This window comes from Pecten maximus, chromosome 19 (assembly GCF_902652985.1).
Source record: "Pecten maximus chromosome 19, xPecMax1.1, whole genome shotgun sequence".
In the NCBI taxonomy this organism is placed as follows: Eukaryota; Metazoa; Mollusca; class Bivalvia; order Pectinida; family Pectinidae; genus Pecten; species Pecten maximus.
In genome coordinates, this window is record NC_047033.1 from 21,079,526 (window position 1) to 21,100,709 (window position 21,184).

At 37.0% G+C, this 21,184-nt stretch overlaps 1 protein-coding gene across 2 annotated transcripts in view; it reads left to right on the plus strand.

Annotated features, from left to right (window-relative positions):
- Positions 1-629: 629 nt before the first annotated feature.
- The window catches only part of LOC117317267 (nucleolar protein dao-5-like), an 84,981-nt gene continuing 64,426 nt past the window's right edge, over positions 630-21,184 (plus strand). Inside the window, exon 1 of one of the 2 annotated variants that reach the window (XM_033872009.1) lies at positions 630-1,624. The gene's annotated coding sequence lies outside the window, so the exon portion shown is untranslated. Of the gene's footprint in view, positions 1,625-13,806; positions 13,872-21,184 lie in introns of those variants that run through there. The other variant, XM_033872010.1, reaches the window with a different exon arrangement.

The following is a 21,184-nucleotide window of genomic DNA, read 5'->3' on the forward strand; positions in this document are numbered from 1 at the left end:
CCATGTATATCATGCCACGGGATATTCATTTCCGGTCTGGAAAGTTCCATGACATTTAGATAGATAGCATTTAATTGTCACATATTGTCAAGCATTATTACGTATATAAACATACCAATCTACAATGACTAGCACTGTATACAGGTACTTGGAATTACACGTGACTTTACGTACATTGTACAATACAAGCACCCCTCACACGCACGCATTCCTTCGCCATTACAGACTCGCTTTCTTCCTCGAAGACTGTCATTAGCTGTACCACCTGCCAATTCGTATGCAAACTTACACCAATCACCCGTTTTTCTCGGTTATCTCTTCCTTCCGCCATCCCCATGCTTCCGTCTTCGCGCGTGCGGGAATATAAGCACGTGAGTTGTTGTTTTTTGCTATAATAACAAACAAATGTTAGTCAAGTTACCTAGACCACTGAGATGATTTGGTATATTATTTGACTAACTTTTGGCAGACGCCTCGCTAGAAATGCGTCTTACATTTACGTTTAGACGTATCATTAGTTTAGCAGGGTATATATGAAAACGCCGTATATCAAATGTCTGCGGCCGTGCGCGTGCGAGCACTGCGCCTGTTACAATACAGTATGTTTACAATGTTGAAATATCTCACCTATACAAGCGTATACTGCTACTGGCGAGCCTAAAAGAAACAATTATAAACCTTTACACTCAGTATCTCCTTGATTTCGGGACTGCATGCAACCTCTGTTCGCTGGCGCTGATAGCTGCTGAATCTGTACGTCCATTGCCTAGCACGTGCATAAGCACGATCGAGGGACTCGCATATCTCCTAAAATGGATACGACATGCATTTCGTTGAAAGTTTGTTGCACGGATTAACGTAGGAGTGTTCTTTAACACCTAAAACACAAAACACAAAAATATGTAATGAATTAGTATAAACTTAAGCTTTCACTTTCGAAGAGAATTTCTCAGATAGGGAGTTCTCAAGATAGACAATCAACGCACGTGCACTAAAAATGTCGAGTTCCAGCACGTCCTAGGATTGTTTATTTTGCTTTATCTGACACCAATCGCTTGTGCATTTCTCGCTGTGTTTCAAAAATAAACATTTTTGTCATCTAGTGTGTAATTGCTTGCGTAACTTGGCAACACCTTGTTACCATAGCAACCAGGTGATACATAGGAAATCGACATTACAGAAAAGGATTCTCCTCTGTCCCCCCTTGCTCGCGACTGTGGTTCAGCTTCCTGGCTTCTCCTTTTTGTGCTTGGGAAGGATTCTGTTATTTCGGACATTTGACATCGGAAAGGGACAAATGATAGACACCGTGGTAATTCATGAAAACTTCGAACACTATTTGAAAATATATATAATTATTAAGTATTACGAAAACTTACCCTGCACGTGAAACTCGTTCATTTGTTGTCTAATCACAGAGCGTGAAACATTATTTGAAGTTTACAACAAAATATGATAACAAAAGTTATTATCGGAACAACCTTTCTGTATTGACCCTACAATGCACTAATTACGGGCACTGCGCATGCCTTAAGACTACAGGTATCATCTTCACGTATCCATGGGGTTACCTAATGAGAATTTCCAGAATCTGTACCAGGAGGTGGATTACATCATTTAACAAGTAAGTGTTTAACAGGTAGCCTGATATAAACACGAGTAGTTTATATCATTACATGAGCCAGACCACACTCCGCTTGCTTCCTTGTTTACATAAGTATGGAAAACGGACAGTCTCGTTTTAGCTATTGCTTAGTTCCTTTGATCTTTGCGGCAGTTGTTTATTGCAGATTATGTTGCGTCGATTTTCTGAAAAATAAATGTATGCTTTAACTTTGTACAATACGGTCGATAATGTGAAAACATTCTGTATACATTTCCTCGCATGCAACCTGTTCATTAGATTTTCTTTTTCTTGCTTTTTTACTCATAATGATGAAACATAGTCTGCAGAAATAAGTTAAATGATGTTTGTTACAGATGTTATGATTCGACAGTATTGCCATATGACATTTGTAACAGTTGTTATGATTGGACAGTATTATCATATGTCATTTGTAACAGATGTTATGATTGGACATTGTTATCGACTGGACATTGTTTGTCACATGACATTTGTTAGAGATGCTATGATTGGACAGTATTATATGACATTTGTTACAGATGTTATGATTGGACATTGTTATCATATGACATTTGTTATAGATGTTATGATTGGACAGTGCTATCACATGACATTTGTTACATATGATATGATTGGACATTATTATCATGTGACATTTGTTACAGATGTTATGATTGGACAGTGCTATCATATGACATTTGTTACAGAAGTTATGATTGGACAGTTTTATCACATGACATTTGTTACATATGATATGATTGGACATTATTATCATGTGACATTCGTTACAGACGTTATGATTGGACAGTGCTATCATATGACATTTGTTACAGAAGTTATGATTGGACAGTTTTATCACATGACATTTGTTACATATGATATGATTGGACATTATTATCATGTGACATTCGTTACAGACGTTATGATTGGACAGTACTATATGTCATTTGTTTCTGGTGTTATTCTTGTACATTTGCTACAGAATACGATGTTTTAAATGATTCGTTATTACTAGTATTTGACAATTTTGCATGTATTTGATAGTAGCATTATTGCACATTTGTTACAAATTTTATGATTAGAAAATGTTACAGTATAACTGCTTATTGATTACTGAAAATTGCGGTGATTGTAATATATAAGTATGACTGATAATTCTTCTTTAAACTTTGACGTGTATTGATTTGTTCCCTCTACCAAGCCGACACCTCTGACAACTGTGTTTTGTCTGTAATAATTGTCTGGTTGGTCTGCCCCACCTCTAACAATGTATGTTTCGTCCCGATAATCGTTTGGTTGGTCTGCTCCACCTCTAACAATGTATGTTTCGTCCCGATAACTATTTGGTTGGTCCGCCCCACCTCTAACAATGTATGTTTCGTCCGATAATCGTTTGGTTGGTCTACTCCACCTCTAACAATGTATTTTTCGTCCCGATAATCGTTTGGTTGATCTGCTCCACCTCTAACAATGTATGTTTCGTCCCGATAATCATTTGGTTGGTCCGCCCCACCTCTAACAATGTATGTTTCGTCCCGATAAACGTTTGGTTTGTTTCGTCCCGATAATCGTTTGGTTGGTCTACTCAACCTCTAATAATGTATGTTTCTTCCCGATAATCGTTTGGTTGGTCTGCTCACCTCTAAGGTAGCACACCACAGTAAGACAGCCTGGCCATGGGCAATTTTTTTGTTAAGCAAATAACTCCTGTATTATGATATGTATAAAAAATGAAAAAATAAATGTACACTATAATTGGTATATCCAGTATGAAGTAGTACATACAGGCTTCACATTTATTAAAACAAAAATCAATAAATTGGTTCCGGATTTTAAATATCCGGATTTTCCGAACGTGTGTTTACACAGGAAATTTAGTTTCGCCTACAGCGCAAAATGGAAGCCCACAGAAAAGGTAAGATAGCGGAAAAACTTAATTTACAACATATGTCCAAACAAGATTAATTCTGTCTTTGGGATAGAGATATTTAATTTTAAATAGGTTTCAGAAAAAAAATTGTGTAGGGAATTGTGCCATTTTGGGTCAAATATCATAATATTTTGCAATTTTTGAGAATTTTTTAAGCTGTTACCATGGTATTCACAGCTCTAAAAATCACAGAAAATATCAGTTTACTTATCCTTCAGAGCTCTATTAAAATTGCAAATGTTGTACAGATTTCAAATATATATACTTTATTAGAGGTTATATGTAAGGTTAACTGGCAATGTTTACATATCTAAAGCATGTGCCATATTTTTCAGAATTTGGCATTTTTACTGTACACTGCTACCTTATAAGGGCTGAAAAATGTTATTTTTTGGAAATTGTGCTTAATTATGCTTGATTAAGCTTCATTTTAGTTCATTATGGCTCAAAAATGCATAAAAACAATTTAAAACTTGTTTATTATCTGGCTTGTCATATTAGAGGAATCAAGGGAGGTAACTCGCATATTTACCCATTTTAAGGGTGGGTTAATTAAGCATAATGTTAATGAGTCAGTGTCAATTGAAAAGATATTCTATGTTTTATAACAAACCCAAAATAACTTATTGGGTATCTAACAAACCATATAGACTGAATTCTGGTTTGTTTTACCTGATTTATTACCCCGTATCCATGGAAACTATTACAGTAAGTGTTATTTTTTGAAATATTTGGTGAAACCATTATTTTCAATTTATTTATACATTGGTAAGCATGTAATTTCAATTGATGGAGTGTACGGTTGATACAATATTGTCAATTATTGTCACTTCCTTCGGTAAAGCAGAAAAAATAGCATTTTCCGCATAAAATGGGATCAGCGGACACTTTCATATGATCATTGGTACATATCTGAATTACCGGGGTGGAAACAGATGACTGTGATGTCATAGGCATGACATTTTGAAATCTTGGATGTCATGTCATGATTTATCAGTTAGAATATTGCATGTGTTGCTAAGCTGAGGTTTGGAAAGGAATTTGGTTATTTATTATGACACCATTGAGTATTTATGACGTCATAGATACCATCTGATGACGTCATAGTTACTGATGACGTCATGGTAACTATGACGTCATATTACAAGGCTAAATTTGATAGTTGTATAGTATTTTTTGCTTGATTACATGCACAGAGACTCAAAGTACCACATTCAACTCAAAACACAACTTTATTCAAGAGATATACAGAATTATGGGAGTTTTCATCTTTAAAATTACCTCCCCTTATTACTGGATTGGGAGAAAAAGTTGTCAAAATACACCTCTCAGGGAAATCAGCAATACTCGGTGACTATTAAAGATACACAGTAACCCGATATGTCATTTCGTTCGTCGGAACATATTCTAGACATTCATGGGGTTTTTAGTAAAATTAGAATTAACAAAAGTGATGTATAAGGTAGCACACCACAGTAAGACAGCCTGGCCATGGGCAATTTTTTTGTTAAGCAAATAACTCCTGTATTATGATATGTATAAAAAATGAAAAAATAAATGTACACTATAATTGGTATATCCAGTATGAAGTAGTACATACAGGCTTCACATTTATTAAAACAAAAATCAATAAATTGGTTCCGGATTTTAAATATCCGGATTTTCCGAACGTGTGTTTACACAGGAAATTTAGTTTCGCCTACAGCGCAAAATGGAAGCCCACAGAAAAGGTAAGATAGCGGAAAAACTTAATTTACAACATATGTCCAAACAAGATTAATTCTGTCTTTGGGATAGAGATATTTAATTTTAAATAGGTTTCAGAAAAAAAATTGTGTAGGGAATTGTGCCATTTTGGGTCAAATATCATAATATTTTGCAATTTTTGAGAATTTTTTAAGCTGTTACCATGGTATTCACAGCTCTAAAAATCACAGAAAATATCAGTTTACTTATCCTTCAGAGCTCTATTAAAATTGCAAATGTTGTACAGATTTCAAATATATATACTTTATTAGAGGTTATATGTAAGGTTAACTGGCAATGTTTACATATCTAAAGCATGTGCCATATTTTTCAGAATTTGTCATTTTTACTGTACACTGCTACCTAACAATGTATGTTTCGTCCCGACAAACGTTTGGTTTGTTTCGTCCCGATAATCGTTTGGTTTGTTTCGTCCCGATAATCGTTTGGTTGGTCTGCCCCACCTCTAACAATGTATGTTTCGTCCCGATAATCATTTTGTTTGTCCGCCCCACGTCTAACAATGTATGTTTCGTCCCGATAATCGTTTGGTTTGTTTCGTCCCGATAATCGTCTGGTTGGTCTGCTCCACCTGTAAAAATGTATGTTTCGTCCCGATAATCGTTTGGTTGGTCTGCTCCACCTCTAACAATGTATGTTTCGTCCCGATAATCGTTTGGTTGGTCTACTCAATCTCTAACAATGTATGTTTCGTCCGATAATCGTTTGGTTGGTCTGCTCCACCTCTAACAATGTATGTTTCGTCCCGATAATCGTTCGGTTGGTCTACTCAGTCTCTAACAATGTATGTTTCGTCCCGATAATCGTTCGGTTGGTCTACTCAATCTCTAACAATGTATGTTTCGTCCCGATAATCGTTTGGTTGGTCTGCTCCACCTCTAACAATGTATGTTTCGTCCTGATAATCGTTTGGTTGGTCTGCTCCACCTCTTACAATGTATGTTTCGTCCCGATAATCGTTTGGTTGGTCTGCTCCACCTCTTACAATGTATGTTTCGTCCCGATAATCATTTGGTTGGTCCGCCCCACCTCTAACAATGTATGTTTCGTCCCGATAATCGTTTGGTTTGTTTCGTCCCGATAATCGTTTGGTTTGTTTCGTCCCGATAATCGTTTGGTTGGTCTACTCAACCTCTAACAATGTATGTTTCGTCCCGATAATCGTTTGGTTGGTCTGCCCCACCTCTAACAATGTATGTTTCGTCCCGATAATCGTTTGGTTAGTCTACTCAACCTCTAACAATGTATGTTTCGTCCCGATAATCATTTGGTTGGTCCGCCCCACCTGTAACAATGTATTTTTCGTCCCGATAATCGTTTGGTTGGTCTGCCCCACCTCTAACAATGTATGTTTCGTCCAGATAATCGTTTGTTTGGTCTTCCCCACCTCTAACAATGTATGTTTCGTCCCGATAACCATTTGGTTGGTCTGCTCCACCTCTAACAATGTATGTTTCGTCCCGATAATCGTTTGGTTGGTCTACTCCACCTCTAACAATGTATGTTTCGTCCCGATAATCGTTTGGTTGGTCTGCTCAACCTCTTACAATGTATGTTTCGTCCCGATAATCGTTTGGTTGGTCTGCCCCACCTCTAACAATGTATGTTTCGTCCCGATAATCATTTGGTTGGTCTGCCCCACCTCTAACAATGTATGTTTCGTCCCGATAATCGTTTGGTTTGTTTCGTCCCGATAATCGTCTGGTTGGTCTGCTCCACCTGTAAAAATGTATGTTTCGTCCCGATAATCGTTTGGTTGGTCCGCTCCACCTCTAACAATGTATGTTTCGTCCCGATAATCGTTTGGTTGGTCTACTCAACCTCTAACAATGTATGTTTCGTCCCGATAATCGTTTGGTTTGTTTCGTCCTGATAATCGTTTGGTTGGTCCGCCCCACCTCTGACAATGTATGTTTCGTCCCGATAATCGTCTGGTTGGTCTACTCAACCTCTAACAATGTATGCTTCGTCCCGATAATCGTTTGGTTGGTCTGCCCCACCTCTAACAATGTATGTTTCGTCCTGATAATCGTTTGGTTGGTCTGCTCCACCTCTTACAATGTATGTTTCGTCCCGATAATCGTTTGGTTGGTCTGCTCCACCTCTTACAATGTATGTTTCATCCCGATAATCGTTTGGTTGGTCTGCTCCACCTCTTACAATGTATGTTTCGTCCCGATAATCGTTTGGTTGGTCCGCCCCACCTCTAACAATGTATGTTTCGTCCCGATAATCATTTGGTTGGTCTGCTCCACCTCTTACAATGTATGTTTCGTCCGATAATCGTTTGGTTGGTCTGCTCCACCTCTAACAATGTATGTTTCGTCCCGATAATCGTTTGGTTGGTCTACTCAACCTCTAACAATGTATGTTTCGCCCCGATAATCGTTTGGTTAGTCTGCCCCACAACTTGTGTTTCGTCTCGATGATGGTTTTTGTTTGTCCTACTTTGTCCCACATCTGAGAATGGCTGCCCCAAATTTTCCTTAAATAAATATTTTAGATAATGTTTTTCTTGTGTAATGATATTGGGATTTTTTTTTGGGGGGGGGGGATTTGATATGCAATTATTTAAAATGGTGGGAGAGAAATAATCTTTCCCTAACTAGGGAGTGTGACAAAGAAATCTTATCACTCAAGGAAATTCATGCAGGTCCCACCCTCGACAAGCCTCGGGTCGGACGTTCGTGAATATCCCCTAGGGTTGAGATTTATTTGTCACACCCCCCAAGGCAGGGAAAGATTATATTAATCACACCGAACGGAGTGACACAGAAATATTGAACAAGTAAATCTGTGAGTGAGAAAACAATATCTGATCCCGAAATTATTTGACAGGCATATGTAAAATTTGTCTTAACTTTTTATATACGTTTACTTATAAAATCAGTAATCCGACGAACTTTGGAATATTTTATCATGGACTTCAAATCCGAGATCATATCGGTCACCGATTTACACATGGCACCCTGCAAGGAATTAAATGTTTGCCCGTCCCCTATGAAATTGACAATGTTGAATTAATTTCACCTCAGTTGTGTACCTTTCTCTCGGTCACGTCATTAAAAATCTCCCATGTAAACACTGAGCTAATGCCCTTATTACAGCTATCTCAAATAGATATGAACTCTGTGTGTCCCTGTGCTGTCATATCGCATTAGCGATTAAACGTATCAATACACAACATGCTTCATGTACATGTAATATGTAAGTAACACAGTATTAGCCCCTAAACCGTATACTTGGATACCTACATTTACATGTATGTACCTACAGTTGATTTGCAGTAGGCCTATTGGCCTGTCGGAACAAAGACCATGTACCTAAAATATTGAAATTATAAATAAAACAGAGCTTTATTAATTTTGTTTCTAGGATATGTCTGATTCCTCAGTTAATAAATAGAGTGAGCATTCTTAAAAATCTCAGGGGATGATGACAGTTTGACCTTTCAGTGACGGACCAGACACTAATGGTGACAGTTTGACCGTTCAGTGGCGGACCAGACACTAATGGTGACAGTTTGACCTTTCAGTGACGGACCAGACACTAATGATGACAGTTTGACCTTTAAGTGACAGACAAGACACTTATGATGACAGTTTGACCTTTCAGTGGCGGACCAGACACTAATGATGACAGTTTGACCTTTCAGTGACGGACCAGACACTAGTAATGATGACAGTTTGACCTTTCAGTGACGGACCAGACACTAATGATGACAGTTTGACCTTTCAGTGACGGACCAGACACTAATGATGACAGTTTGACCTTCCAGAGACGGACCAGACACTAATTATGACAGTTTGACCTTTCAGTGACGGACCAGTCACTAGTAATGATGACAGTTTGGCCTTTCAGTGACGGACCAGACACTAATGATGACAGTTTGACCTTTCAGTGACGGACCAGACACTAATGATGACAGTTTGACCTTTCAGTGACGGACCAGACACTAGTAATGGTGACCAGTTTGACCTTTCAGTGACGGACCAGACACTAATGACGACAGTTTAACCTTTCAGTGACGGACCAGACACTAATGATGACAGTTTGACCTTTCAGTGACGGACCAGACACTTATGATGACAGTTTGACCTTTCAGTGACGGACCAGACACTAGTAATGATGACAGTTTGACCTTTCAGTTGCGGACCAGACACTAATGGTGACAGTTTAACCTTTCAGTGACGGACCAGACACTAATGGTGACAGTTTGACCTTTCAGTGACGGACCAGACACTAATGATGACAGTTTGACCTTTCAGTGACGGACCAGACACTTATGATGACAGTTTGACCTTTCAGTGGCGGACTAGACACTAATGATGACAGTTTGACCTTTCAGTTGCGGACCAGACACTAATGATGACAGTTTGACCTTTCAGTGACGGACCAGACACTAATGATGACAGTTTGACCTTTCAGTGACTGACCAGACACTAGTAATGATGACAGTTTGACCTTTCAGTGACGGACCAGACACTAATGATGACAGTTTGACCTTTCAGTGACGGACCAGACACTAATGATGACAGTTTGACCTTTCAGTGACGGACCAGACACTAATGATGACAGTTTGACCTTCCAGAGACGGACCAGACACTAATTATGACAGTTTGACCTTTCAGTGACGGACCAGTCACTAGTAATGATGACAGTTTGGCCTTTCAGTGACGGACCAGACACTAATGATGACAGTTTGACCTTTCAGTGACGGACCAGACACTAATGATGACAGTTTGACCTTTCAGTGACGGACCAGACACTAGTAATGGTGACCAGTTTGACCTTTCAGTGACGGACCAGACACTAATGACGACAGTTTGACCTTTCAGTGACGGACCAGACACTAATGATGACAGTTTGACCTTTCAGTGACGGACCAGACACTTATGATGACAGTTTGACCTTTCAGTGACGGACCAGACACTAGTAATGATGACAGTTTGACCTTTCAGTTGCGGACCAGACACTAATGGTGACAGTTTAACCTTTCAGTGACGGACCAGACACTAATGGTGACAGTTTGACCTTTCAGTGACGGACCAGACACTAATGATGACAGTTTGACCTTTCAGTGACGGACCAGACACTTATGATGACAGTTTGACCTTTCAGTGGCGGACTAGACACTAATGATGACAGTTTGACCTTTCAGTTGCGGACCAGACACTAATGATGACAGTTTGACCTTTCAGTGACGGACCAGACACTAATGATGACAGTTTGACCTTTCAGTGACTGACCAGACACTAGTAATGATGACAGTTTGACCTTTCAGTGACGGACCAGACACTAATGATGACAGTTTGACCTTTCAGTGACGGACCAGACACTAATGATGACAGTTTGACCTTTCAGTGACGGACCAGACACTAGTAATGATGACAGTTTGACCTTTCAGTGACGGACCAGACACTAATTATGACAGTTTGACCTTTCAGTGACGGACCAGACACTAATGGTGACCACTTTGACCTTTCAGTGACGGACCAGACACTAGTAATGATGACAGTTTGACCTTTCAGTGACGGACCAGACACTAATGGTGACCAGTTTGACCTTTCAGTGACGGACCAGACAATAATGGTGACCAGTTTGACATTTCAATGACGGACCAGACACTAGTAATGATGACAGTTTGACCTTTCAGTGACGGACCAGACACTAATGATGACAGTTTGACCTTTCAGTTACGGACCAGACACTAATTATGACAGTTTGACCTTTCAGTGACGGACCAGACACTAGCAACGATGACAGTTTGACCTTTCAGTGACGGACCAGACACTAATGACGACAGTTTGACCTTTCAGTGACGGACCAGACACTAATGATGACAGTTTGACCTTTCAGTGACGGACCAGACACTAATGATGACAGTTTGACCTTTCAGTGACGGACAAGACACTAATGATGACAGTTTGACCTTTCAGTGACGGACCAGACACTAATGATGACAGTTTGACCTTTCAGTGACGGACCAGACACTAGTAATGATGACAGTTTGACCTTTCAGTGACGGAACAGACACTTATGATGACAGTTTGACCTTTCAGTGACGGACCAGACACTAATGATGGAAGTTTAACCTTTCAGTGACGGACCAGACACTAATAATGACAGTTTGACCTTTCAGTGACGGACCAGACACTAATGGTGACCAGTTTGACCTTTCAGTGGCGGACCAGACACTAATGGTGACAGTTTGACTTTTCAGTGACGGACCAGACACTAATGATGACAGTTTGACCTTTCAGTGACGGACCAGACACTAATGATATCAGTTTGACCTTTCAGTGACGGACCAGACACTAGTAATGATGACAGTTTGACCTTTCAGTGACGGACCAGACACTAATGATGACAGTTTGACCTTTCAGTGACGGAACAGACACTTATGATGACAGTTTGACCTTTCAGTGACGGACCAGACACTAATGATGACAGTTTGACCTTCCAGAGACGGACCAGACACTAATTATGACAGTTTGACCTTTCAGTGACGGACCAGACACTAGTAATGATGACAGTTTGACCTTTCAGTGACGGACCAGACACTAATGATGACAGTTTGACCTTTCAGTGACGGACCAGACACTTATGGTGACAGTTTGACCTTTCAGTGACGGACCAGACACTAATGATGACAGTTTGACCTTTCAGTGACGGACCAGACACTAATGGTGACCAGTTTGACCTTTCAGTGACGGACCAGACACTTATGGTGACAGTTTGACCTTTCAGTGACGGACCAGACACTAATGATGACAGTTTGACCTTTCAGTGACGGACCAGACACTAGTAATGATGACAGTTTGACCTTTCAGTGACGGACCAGACACTAATGGTGACAGTTTGACCTTTCAGTGACGGACCAGACACTAATGGTGACAGTTTGACCTTTCAGTGACGGACCAGACACTAATGATGACAGTTTGACCTTTCAGTGACGGACCAGACACTAATGGTGACAGTTTGACCTTTCAGTGACGGACCAGACACTAGTAATGATGACAGTTTGACCTTTCAGTGACGGACCAGACACTAGTAATGATGACAGTTTGACCTTTCAGTGACGGACCAGACACTAATGATGACAGTTTGACATTTCAGTGACGGACCAGACACTAGTAATGATGACAGTTTGACCTTTCAGTGACGGACCAGACACTAATGGTGACAGTTTGACCTTTCAGTGACGGACCAGACACTAATGGTGACCAGTTTGACCTTTCAGTGACGAACCAGACACTAATGATGACAGTTTGACCTTTCAGTGACGGACCAGACACTAATGGTGACCAGTTTGACCTTTCAGTGACGGACCAGACACTAATGGTGACCAGCTAATTAGCCTCATAGACTAACATGTAGACCAATATTCTAAATACGGACAGATATTTTTTTATTATAAGTTTTCCAAGATGGATGGTTCTACCACTGAAGTCCAGTATGTCCAATTTCATAATTGATCAACATTTTCTTTTCTGTCGTCACCTTGATAGACTTTGTGAGACAAGAAAAGTATCGAAAGTAGATAGAAAAATACATTACTAGATGTTAGTGGGAAGACTGGCATGTACAGGTTTGGGCTAGTGTTTTTCAGCCCGGGTTTCGAACCCTTAATCCAATCATGCCGTTCTGCCGATGTCCCTGAAGACGACTTAATTCTTACGGGAGAACATTAAGACATTTTGAATTTAGAATGGAATGGGGGAAAATGTCTCTAGAACCTTACAAAAACATATACAAGCACATGTACACCGCCATACACCCACCAATACAAAATCAGATTCACAAACATATTAGACATTCTAGGAGTAAAAAACAGTACAAATTGCTAATAATCTTTCAGATAGGCCTTTGCTGCAGATTGTCTAAGGAATTATTTACGAGGAATATCTGCAATCGTCCTGGAATGGAACTGATTTTAATTGTTTAACCCTGAAAGTACAGAAAACACCCATGGTCATCCTTATACTCCACATATACCCCACGTCTCTTTTCAGTAATTTCAACAATTAAAAAATTAGATTTCTTCAAGATATATCTAGTCTACTATTTCATAGTTAAACCTAATACTATATTGACATTTCAGTTATCTAAAAGTGTTCAAATATAGAGTATATCCACATGTTTATATCACATTGTTTTATGAAACTTGTATCATATATATATATGTGTGAGACATTAACTTATGTATGTCGGTCAAAAGCTCTCAATAACGTAGATCCATGTTATAATTTTATTTCAACTGACTTTATCTAAAAAAATAAAGCGAATATGACTTGTATCTTATTTGTGCTTGACATGATATTTCTAAACCGTCACTATTATAAAAATAGGTGACAAGTATTAAAACGTTAATATTTAATATAATTTCAATACTCCAAATATGTTCTCGTTTATTTGAGAGACTACGGTATTTCACTGTACGACCTTTAGTGTAACTCTTCTTTGTGGAGACGAGAAAGTTATTCTAAACTGAAAATCGAGGAAGCGTGAAATAACGGTGTTTTGCCTTATCTATCTTAGGAAATACAGGTAGGTAAACGATTTTAATTGTGTATGGAATTGTTAACAGTTAAATCTGTATTTGTAAACTTAGGCAAAACACTCTGATGGTGTTGTCATTTTGAACAGAGATAGAAATTTATCGAGTTACATTGGCAGTCAGCTGTTTTTATGCCGTGTTTCGGCGACCGCCAACCCGCGAAATTCAATGTCTTGATGACTTAATATCGCTTTATAACACGCGTTAGAGCTGCAGATTAGACGTTTTTTGATATTCTATTTTTAATCTTACATTAGTATTGCTAATTTATTTGTGTATGAGACACTTATCGATGTTACATGTCGTCCAACAGTTGATCTGTTATCGGTGACTCACTTTTATGCGCTGTGTCAATAACAGACTAGATTTGTGAATGTTGTCAGAAAGTGTTCCGAGTACCGTCCCAGATAAAAAGGGATTGGTAGCATTGACTAGGAACTGAAATACCTTGCTTTATATTAAAACTCCATATTTTCGTTCCAAATTTGAATGAAAACTTGTTTGCTTCACTACAATATTTGTATTTAAATACAAACATATTGTAGTGAAGCAAGCAAGTTTTGTATAAATTCAAATGATAATCTTAAGTTGGTCTAGCTTCTAAAAATTCACCCCTTTTTAGTCCTCAAATGTTGCTGCTGTGTGAACTATTTAGATTAAAGTCCAGTAAGTAAGAATTCATCAGATCTATGTGTGAAATAGGCCCAGTTTCATCAACATTCCTTGATTAATTAAAGGCAATTCCGTATTACAGTTATTTTTTCATAGGAAAGCATTATTGGCTTCAAGGGAAAAATACTTTGTTAAGGAACTTTCCTGTAATTCTGTTTTTCTGTGGAAATTATGAAGATAAGGGATTTCCTAAAGAGAAGGAATATTGATGAAACTGAGTCCTGCAGGAATCGCAAAATAACTCAGGTTGTCACAGACTACAATGTATATCCAAAACAAAATAACTCAGGTTGTCACAGACTACAATGTATATCCAAAACAAAATAATTCAGGTTGTCACAGACTACAATGTATATCCAAAACAAAATAATTCAGTTTGTCACAGACTTCTACATCTGTAAATATATATCCACATATATGTCCGTGTGTAGTTGCCACAACTCTCAGATTTAGAACATCACTAGTTTAATATTTTTATGTAGAGCTATAATTTGGTTCATAATCTAATCTGCAAATTGCAAAAAGAAAAAAAAATGCAAATTTTCCTTATTTGAATTTGAAATGATATCTTAATCTATTCTTAAACTGTCCTAGTTCCATGATTGATGACTGAGCTAGTAAATAAATTTGATGTTTTAAGATATTGTCTATCAGTTATTTAATCATCCTTTCATTATAATTAAAGGCTAAATGTGAAGTCAACTGTATAAACCTGAAAGTGAAAGTAAACATCCAGAAATGTGGACTACAAGCACAGTGTTAGGTTAATCTGTTCTATCAATGTTAACATTAACCTATACATAAAGATCTATATGTACATGTTCAAGACTGTTGACATAGACCTTTAACTTGCTAAATAAATGTTAGTTTTGTTTACAATGATAAAACCAGTTGTTTTCCTGGATATTATTTAACTGGTATGTGACAATGTTGTGTAAACTAACATGCTTTCCCTGGCTTGATTATGATACATTTCTACTGAAGCATTGATAAGAATGTTAGATCATTAATGCTATCTTGTCTACCTTCCATTTGTAACAGAATCATTGTGTTCTGTCCAAGCTGTGTATGAATACAGGTTTTAAATGACATTTAATTACTATACACATGTAGACTGGACACTTGGACAGTGGAAACTACTACTATTTAGATATTATAGTGTATATAATGTTCAAAACTTTCTCTTAAATTAATAAAAATGACAACCCAATATTAATTGTACAATTCTTAATTATCATTTATAGTAATGTACAGTACAGGGTTTGTGTTGAAACCATCCCAATAGCCTTTTGAAGCATAGACAATTGAAAGGACCCCAATTTTTCTGGAAGCTCCATTCAAATTATTCAAAGGGACCCCATTTTACCTGAAAAGGACCCTAATTTATGAAATGCCCAGTGCAAACCCTGACAGTAGATAGTCATGTGATTGTGCTAGAGGTATTCAAACCCAACCAGAACCCTGAAAAATGTAAAGCTCCTGTCTGTCTGGGAAATTATAAGTATCATTTTACTGGTCTTTATTTTAATTTTTGGTCTCTTGAACAGTGTATATACAACTGTATGTCCAATGTCCAAATTTCAAACTTGGGAGAGAAATTATGCCACTGTAAGAATTTATGTGGGCAATCTTTGGGGCTTCAGCAAGTCTAGGATCATGTGTGGAAGGTGCAAATGAGATGGGGAGGATCGATGATTGGATGAATCTGCAGAGAATGTATAAGCTTAATGTTAATTTCACATAGTTTAACATATATATAGGCCAGTAATAGATATCAGTACTATTAAAAAGAACTTTAAAAAATGTGTTATTGATAATTCTTTATCAAAATAACAGCAATTTCTAGAAAAAAATTGATAATGGCTTCCTGTGCAGTCTGAGTTTAACTTGATAGATTGAGAAAACCAGGGATCGATTTTTAAGGTAATTGAGAATATAAATTGTCCAGTTGAGAGTATAGTGATGATTTCTGAGAGGTATTTTATTGGTGTTCACACAGTGGGAATATATCTATTCAGACAGAAAACAGGTTGTGGTGTTTGTTCCCTTGATTTCATATTCAATGTTTGAAGAAAAATGACATCAGACTGCAAAAATAAATAAATTTTGAATCACTAGTGTTATAAGTGAGCTTGGTGACAGAGCTATTTAGTCAGTGAGAGATATTCTGTACGGACTGAGATCTGTGTGAGACGAAAGAAGGTTATACCTCCTCTGTCAAGTATGTACTCAATCTAGTTCTATCTCCATGCAGGAGATTGATTCAATTATATTTATGCAGTCTGCAAGTTTTGATATATCATTGATTCTATTTAGCTGTTAAATTTTCACCAAGATCATGTAGTTGTGTCATAGAATTAAAACTTTGTGAGTAACAAGATTTAGAAACATCAGACGACTATGTATCAAAAAAAAAATTAATGCATTCATTTCAGTTGGTAATAGGTTCATTTTGTTATGAATGACATTCAATGGCTTTTTGTTTGTTGATGGATTTTACCTGTATACAGGTATTAATGTGGTTGAAAACAGCCTTTTTATACGATGTATGCCTTACACTCCCCAATTCATCAATAGGATGTATATTAAGTACAGTAAGCTAGACGTGCAGATTTGAGGAGAAACATTCGGATAAATTTGCTGGCAGACTGTTCTCACCTTTGGAGCAATCACATTCATTTTCATATCTCTTGAGTTTTTTTCTTGCTGTGAAATGCACTTCGTTTGTAGATCAATAGCTGGGTCAAGTCCTGTTTATTACAAATTCAGATTTTAGATGAATTTTTTAGTGGCATATCTTAGTACCTGCTGATTGCCTGTATAATTGGTGGTGAAAGAAAACATCCCCCTAAAATATGTGGTTATCATGCTACATAGTGTAAGCAACTTCAAGTATGTATGTGTGAAAATATTCCAAGTCCAAAATAAGTACAAAAAAAAGCACTATGGCAATAGCTGAAAAAATTCCAAGTCCAAAAAAGTAGGAAAAAAGTACATCCATATTTTCACTATCTTTCAAAAAAATTTTAAGTAAGATTTTAGTACAAAAAAAGTGCCCTGAAAAATTTCAGAGTCCATGCAAAGTTAAGTACAAAAAAAGTATAATTTTTTGTACTTTTTTGAAAAAGTAGGAAAAAGATAGTTATAAAGTAGTCTAAAAATTTATATATGATAATAAATGATCCTATATATGTTTTTTTTAACTAGAAAGGTGGATATACCCATACTGAAATAGAATACACAGAAATAAATAAAATGTATACTTTAAAGTGTAAATACAACAAAAAAGTAACTATGCATGTTTCGTACAAATTCCAAGAAGACCCTATTTCGTAAAGAAATATTTAAAACTATATCAATATTTCATTTGATTCTAGATAAAATTGGTGGCCATGAAATTTTCAAAATGGCCCCCTTTTAAATAAGTTGGTACAGACAACACCTTCACCGCTGTGGAATTGTAGTTTAAAAAAAAGTGTCAAATGTCATCATCATGATTTGTTTAGAAACATTTGTGTAAATCATAGATAATATGGGAATTTGTGTTTACTGAACCGTGACTTAAAGGCGTATGGGGCAGCAAAATGTACCTTCAAGATCTTGTTATCAATTTAAATATGTTAAATTTGTGTATTTGTCCTCAATTTGGTTTTATTAATATCTGTTTAGAGACACATACTACTAAAATGTTATCCCTTGAAAACATATGTTTCAATGATATTTTATGAATCCCGGACCTTACTCTTTAAGACTGCTGTAAAATTGCTTTACATTCAAGTAAAAAATACCTGGTCACAGCAATTAGCGACGTTTTAAAGGTAAAAAAAGCAGGATCTGTTTTCTGAGTGACTTGGCTGGGAGGTATGTAGTATTGAACGCTTGTAAGCAGTGGTAACAGCAGGAAAAAGTTAATTATGCGAGATTAAGTGACATACTGAGACTACTTGAACTTTAACTGTTTCAAGTTGGAAGTGGCTAGGACAGGGAAATGTGATCCCTTCTATTGTGTAGGTATATTGTATACCTACATAACAAACTACACACTGTCAATAGAAGCAGTTTACTACCAGCCTTTAGTTGAACTCGGATTTAAATTTTGTGTCTCTGTAGTTTATTTCTTGAGGAAATAACTTCATATATAATTTAGTGTGAGCTTTCATTGGTGGAAGTTCCCTATCATCACAGGTAACACTTGTATTCTACTTATTCCTGTATGTATTGTATATTTCTTTATGATTGCATATATATATTCTATAAATAAGTATCCTTACCTGTAATTTATAATGTCTTTTATTGGTACGTACCCTTCCTGTATTTTACCTGTATCCCACCTGTATTCTTTCTGTATCTTTCATGTAATCTACCTGCATCCTTCATGTGATAACCTCTGTAATCCTGTATCCTTACTGTAATTGACCTGTATTCTACATTACTCTTCCTGTAAATGACTTAATGTATCCTTCTTGATTTACCAATAAATTCCTGTAATCTACCTGTATATTTCTTGTAAGTTTTTATATACCTTTAATCTATTTATATACTTCTTGTAAGTTACCTGTACATTCCTGTAATCTACTTATATATTTCTTTAAGTTACATGTATATTCCTGTAATCTACCAGTATAGTTCTTGTAAGTTACCTGTATTTTCCTGTAATCTACATGTATATTCCTGTTATCTACCTGAATACTTGTTGTAAGTTAATTACCTGTATATTCCTGTAATCTACCTGTAAACTAGTTGTAAGTCACCTGTAAATTCCTGTAATCTACCTGTATACTTGTTGTAAGTCACCTGTAAATTCCTGTAATCTACCTGTATACTTGTTGTAAGTTACCATAACCTGTAAATTCCTGTAATCTACCTGTATACTTGTGGTAAGTTACCTGTAAATTCCTGTAATCTACCTGTATCCTTCCTGTATCTTTCCTGTTTTCTATCTAGCTTATTAGTAGCTATATACAATTGACACCATCAGAGTAGGGCATATACTCATGTTGTATCACATTTTGTCTTGACAAGTTTAACTTTGTAATGGTTTGCCTTCTGTTGTGAACAAAGAGATTTTGGATACTGTGACCTGTTACTGGACAGTTTAAATGTGTCATTGGAAAGGATTAGCTGTCATCGCAGTTGACTTTAAACGACATTTTAATGACAGACAGAATATCCAGGTGAATACTGGATATGCTGTTTGCTTGACCTGATTACTGACAGGTGAATATTGATTTGTTATGGTTATAGTGAGTAGTGTATTGGAACTTTCTTGTCAGCACTAATATACTTAGGAAGAACTTGCAGCTCAATCTTACATATCTCCCTGGCTTAGTAAGTAACTTCCCTGTACAAAGACTGTACATTATATTTGATTCACAGGTTGCTGTCAATGCTGTTCAAGTAACTGTAAATATACATTTATGGGTATATGTATTAATTAATTTATATCTATAAGGGTATATGTATAATAAATTCATATTTGAGGGTGTATGTATTATACATTTATATTTAAGGGTATATGTATATACTGAGTGTACTTAATGTAAATTTATATTTAAGGGTGTATGCTGTAATTTCTGTAAATATATAGTTAAGGATATATATGGGCTGCAGTGCCAGAATAGCTTACTGCAATGCCTTGCACCAAAATAATTATATATATAGTATCCTTGAACAGACATGAAAATGTACAATATCTTTGTATAGTCACCTACTGGGTTAATTTGAAACTATTTTAGCAATTAAGTCTGATTGTGACTTTGTCTATATTGAAATAATTGAAATGTTGTCTTTCATTCAACTCACAGATCTACCTAAAATATGATGCATAGTTTACTGGGGAAGTTTTGATGCAGATGTATAGGAAGGTGTACCTGTGATGTAGATGTATAGGAAGGTGTACCTGTGATGTAGATGTATAGGAAGGTGTACCTGTGATGTAGATGTATAGGAAGGTGTACCTGTGATGTAGATGTATAGGAAGGTGTACCTGTGATGTAGATGTATAGGAAGGAGAAGCTTTGATGTAGATGTATAGGAAGTTGTACCTGTGATGTAGATGTATAGGAAGGTGTACCTGTGATGTAGATGTATAGGAAGGTGTACCTGTGATGTAGATGTATAGGAAGGTGTACCTGTGATGTAGATGTATAGGAAGGTGTACCTGTGATGTAGATGTATAGGAAGGTGTACCTGTGATGTAGATGTATAGGAAGGTGTACCTGTGATGTAGATGTATAGGAAGGAGAAGCTTTGATGTAGATGTATAGGAAGGTGTACCTGTGATGTAGATGTATAGGAAGGTGTACCTGTGATGTAGATGTATAGGAAGGTGTACCTGTGATGTAGATGTATAGGAAGGAGAAACTTTGATGTAGATGTATAGGAAGGTGTACCTGTGATGTAGATGTATAGGAAGGAGAAGCTTTGATGTAGATGTATAGGAAGGTGTACCTGTGATGTAGATGTATAGGAAGGTGTACCTGTGATGTAGATGTATAGGAAGGTGTACCTGTGATGTAGATGTATAGGAAGGAGAAACTTTGATGTAGATGTATAGGAAGGAGAAGCTTTGATGTAGATGTATAGGAAGGAGAAGCTGATGTAGATGTATAGGAAGGAGAAGCTTTGATGT